The sequence below is a fragment of the Austrofundulus limnaeus genome, unplaced genomic scaffold (genome assembly GCF_001266775.1).
Source record: "Austrofundulus limnaeus strain Quisiro unplaced genomic scaffold, Austrofundulus_limnaeus-1.0 Scaffold33, whole genome shotgun sequence".
Lineage (NCBI taxonomy): Eukaryota > Metazoa > Chordata > Actinopteri > Cyprinodontiformes > Rivulidae > Austrofundulus > Austrofundulus limnaeus.
The window spans coordinates 1,287,660-1,292,565 of record NW_013952435.1 but is presented as its reverse complement, the minus strand read 5'-3'; positions in this window follow the sequence as shown (position 1 = coordinate 1,292,565).

Sequence of the window (4,906 nt, the reverse complement as noted above, 5' to 3'; positions counted from 1 at the left end):
TTTTATATGTGTTTGTTAGTATTTTAACTAACATTAAATGCATTCTACACATATTGGACATTTAAAACCCCTTGTGTTCTCAGAATAAATGTTTTAGGCTTTGATTGGAGAAAGCACAGCTGTATCCGTGCATTCGGACGTGGCTTTGACCAGCTGCTGGCTCTGGATCGTGGCCACCGACACGTCCGAGAGGAATGTGCAGCCGAGCTGTGAAAAGATTATTCCCCGGCGTTTGAAGGCAGAAATGCCTCCCTGTCGGTGCCAGGCTGAGAGATCGGACCACATGCTGATGACATCCAGCCGGTTTGCCTCTCAGGTGAAACACGCCGCGGTCGTTCGCCTCCACAGACACTCAGAATGCATCCGAGAGGTCAGGAGGATCACGTGTTTAACCGAGGAGATGCTGCGCGTGTTTGTTTTTATTCCACGGCCACCTGACCCCGGTTTGATCTTTAAAGTCCACTCAAAGTGAGACGAATGTTGCCTCGCTCCTAACCCGGCCCTCCACTCTTCATTGGCATCATTATGTGTTATTACAGAGCAGGGGCTTTTCATCAGAGCTAATCAGTGCCACAGGGAGACTGCATTCAGCAAATAGAACCTGTGGATCCCCCTCAGCTTTGAAAACAGATCCGGGCTCTTTTTAAACAGTGGATCGCTCCTGAGCCGTTTAAGGTGTATCCGATGCCTTCCGCTCGGCTCGTAAACGCAAAACAGACATGACGCAAATAAAGATCAAAGGCTGCGGCCTTGCCCGTCTGTCCCCGCTGTCCTCACATGCCAAGYGGTGCTGTCACCAGGAGTCACGGCCGTGAGGCTTTGCACGCCGACCCCTCCCCCCTCTATCACTGTCCCGCCAACACGTGAGGTGTCAAAGTGTAGACCTGAAAGTCGAGATCATTTAAGAACAAGTCGTCGTCTTACGCGAGTTCAAGAATGTATACATCCAGCGATTAGTTTCTGCAAGTTTAATTTAAATTTAATCCTGTGGTTTGTGAGATTTTTCTTTGTGTTCGACACTATTATTGTCCACCTTTTCCTTTGCTAACATAGTGGTCTCTGCACAGTGGAAGTAAATGTGCACAGATTTAGTTGCACCCCATCAAAGACAAGGTGTTACGTTTTAAAACCGTCCTGACAGTTGAGGTTGCTCAGCTGTAAACTCGGAAAAATTTGCCCTTTGACCTCCACAACCACCTCCTCCCCACGTGTAGCGAAGATGAGCAAGAAGGTATGGCAGGCAGAGCACCTGTGGCGCCCACACTTCTGTGTTATCACTGCGAGGGTGGGCACATGCTACATAACCAAACTACTCATCCAGGTCTGCCCTTTCAGATAAAAAGCTAAAATTCTTTTAATCAGCTTCTCCTTGCAGTTGTGGCCCAGACGCTTCCTGCACTGCGTGCTCCCCCACCCGTAAAGCAGCCGCGCAAATAAGCGAGTGAAGGAAAGTGAAAGGAGGAGATACTAAAAATGGCCTCCGCCACATCTGCAGTACACCGCAAAGAAAAAAAATAAAAGATGTGTGATTACCGCCAGGCAACCTGCTCATTTACCTACAGGAGAATTCCCAGTGAAGCTCCAGAAACGACCTGCAGCAGAAAGTTTCACGTCCTCAACAACATTCCCACGTTCAGAACTGCTTTGTTCTTCTTTTCAAACCCATTTGTTTTCTCGTTGGGTGAATGCTGTGTCAGCGCCTGGCTACTTTCACACTACATTCATACATTAAAAAGTTTAGCTCTTTCAGATAAAATGTGCTGACTTTTAAATTTTTTATCACTTTTATGCTTTTATATGTTTGCACACATTTTCATACAGAAATATATTCAACTTCATCAGCAGACTTGCTCTAATTTAGTCTAAGGCTGTCATTTTGCTAACTTTAGCTACTTTTGTTTACTTTTAGCTACATTCTATGACTTGGTATTTCATTTACGTTCTGCCACTACCGTTTAGCTATAGTTCTGCTACTTTTTACTAGTTGCTGCTTTTAGCTAGTGTTTTAGCTTTTGATACTTTTGGCTTCTTTCTATTCCACTGGTACTTTTAACTAGCCTGATATACTTCTAGCTTTCAGCTAGTCTTTTCATAATTTTAGCTTTTGCTACTTTGTGTTACGATTTAGCTGTTTTTAGCAAGCCTTTTGAAACTTTTAGTTAACTTTTTGCTTAACTATCCTTTGATGCTTTGAGCTTTCAGCTAGTCTTTTCATGCTTTTTAGCTTTTGATGCATCTAGCTAGTTTCTTGCTACTTTGTGATTTAGCTATTTTAGCTAACCTTTTGAAACTTTTATTGAACTTTTTGCTTAACTAGCCCGATATACACTCACCGGCCACTTTATTAGGTACACCTGTCCAGCTGCTCGTTAACACTTAATTTCTAATCAGCTAATCACATGGCGGCAACTCAGTGCATTTAGGCATGTAGACATGGTCAAGACAATCTCCTGCAGTTCAAACCGAGCATCAGTATGGGGAAGAAAGGTGATTTGAGTGCCTTTGAACGTGGCATGGTTGTTGGTGCCAGAAGGGCTGGTCTGAGTATTTCAGAAACTGCTGATCTACTGGGATTTTCATGCACAACCATCTCTAGGGTTTACAGAGAATGGTCCGAAAAAGAAAAAACATCCAGTGAGCGGCAGTCCTGTGGGCGGAAATGCCTTGTTGATGCCAGAGGTCAGAGGAGAATGGGCAGACTGGTTCAAGCTGATAGAAAGGCAACAGTGACTCAAATAACCACCCGTTACAACCAAGGTAGGCAGAAGAGCATCTCTGAACACACAGTACGTCGAACTTTGAGGCAGATGGGCTTCAGCAGCAGAAGACCACACCGGGTGCCACTCCTTTCAGCTAAGAACAGGAAACTGAGGCTACAATTTGCACAAGCTCATCAAAATTGGGCAAGAGAAGATTGGAAAAACGTTGCCTGGTCTGATGAGTCTCGATTTCTGCTGCGACATTCRGATGGTAGGGTCAGAATTTGGCGTCAACAACATGAAAGCATGGATCCATCCTGCCTTGTATCAACGGTTCAGGCTGCTGCTGGTGGTGTCATGGTGTGGGGAATCTTTTCTTGGCACTCTTTGGGCCCCATGGTACCAATTGAGCATCGTTGCAAYGCCACAGCCTACCTGAGTATTGTTGCTGACCATGTCCATCCCTTTATGACCACAATGTACCCAACATCTGATGGCTACTTTCAGCAGGATAATGCGCCATGTCATAAAGCTGGAATCATCTCAGACTGGTTTCTTGAACATGACAATGAGTTCACTGTACTCAAATGGCCTCCACAGTCACCAGATCTCAATCCAATAGAGCATYTTTGGGATGTGGTGGAAYVRGAGATTCGCATCATGGATGTGCAGCCGACAAATCTGCGGCAACTGTGTGATGCCATCATGTCAATRTGGACCAAAATCTCTGAGGAATGCTTCCAGCACCTTGTTGAATCTATGCCACGAAGAATTGAGGCAGTTCTGAAGGCAAAAGGGGGTACAACCCGTTACTAGCGTGGTGTACCTAATAAAGTGGCCGGTGAGTGTACTTTTAGCTTTCAGCTAGTCTTTTCATAATTTTAGCTTTTGATGCATCTAGCTAGTTTCTTGCTACTTTGTGGTACGATTTAGCTATTTTTAGCAAGCCTTTTTAAACTTTTAGTTAACTTTTTGCTTAACTATCCTTTGATACTTTGAGCTTTCAGCTAGTCTTTTCATGCTTTTTAGCTTTTGATACATCTAGCTAGTTTCTTGCTACTTTGTGATTTAGCTTTCTTAGCTAGCTTTTTGAAACTTTTATTGAACTTTTTGCTTAACTAGCCTATATACTTTTAGTTTTCAGCTAGTCATCTCATAATTTTAGTTTTTGATGCATCTAGCTAGTATTTTTGCAACTTTGTTGTACGATTTAACTATTTTTAGCTAGCCTTTTGAAACTTTTAGCTAACTTTTGGTTTTAACTTAGATAGCTTTTAGATGCTTTTTGCTTATAGCAGCATTTAATTTTTGTTGGTAAATCCCAGAGGCAGCCATGACAAACTTGGCTTTAAATCGTGCACATACGTTGGACATAATTTCCTTCTCAAAACAAAAATAGAGGCAAAATACCAGAAATCATATCTTAGTGATGTTTAATGAGCCCTTTCGAATCCTTGACAATATACCACTAATATGGAGCTTTGCTGTATTTGAAACAAACCAGAATGGATTCCTGAAAATAGCAACACAGAAGCGCGAGGCCTGTCTGCCCTCTCCTGCAACCCCACACCGACTTTACATCTGTCTGTTCTCCCATCAGGCACAGTAATCACAGCGCATGTTCTGGTGCGAGTAAGAAGTGAGCAGTGTGCACGAGCAGTGGACACGTGGAGCAGAAGGTGGAAGAATGGGATGTAATGAGTTGTTTCAAAATAAAAGCTGAACACCTTTCAGTTTTGATCCTCGCATGTTTCCATTAAGCCGTGATGCAACTGAGGCACATCAGGTGGATTAGAAACAGWGCCTGATAACAGGATAAAAAAAAGTACCTGTGTGATTCACAGCAGACACCTGAGGGAGCTGCTGGTGTAATGCTAAAACAACAACATAAGATGTTCATGAAGGTATTCTGTGTGAACAGTGAAGCAACTCGGTGGTTGGAAGCAGCGCCTCCGGGGTGTGAAACGTGCCGGGGCACGCCGCCTCAGAGAGGCGAGCCCTGCACCCAGCCAGCAGTGCAGCTGCAGCGCACAGGGCTGCAGTAATGAGGGCACCATGAATGGCTTTCTCTGTGTGACAATGACTGCAGCTCTCAGCAGGGAGGGGATGGTCAGAGGTCCCTGCTTAGCTGCACTGAGCGTGTGTGTGTGTGTGTGTGTGTGTGTGTGTGTGTGTGTGTGTGTGTGTGTGTGTGTGTGTGTGTGTGT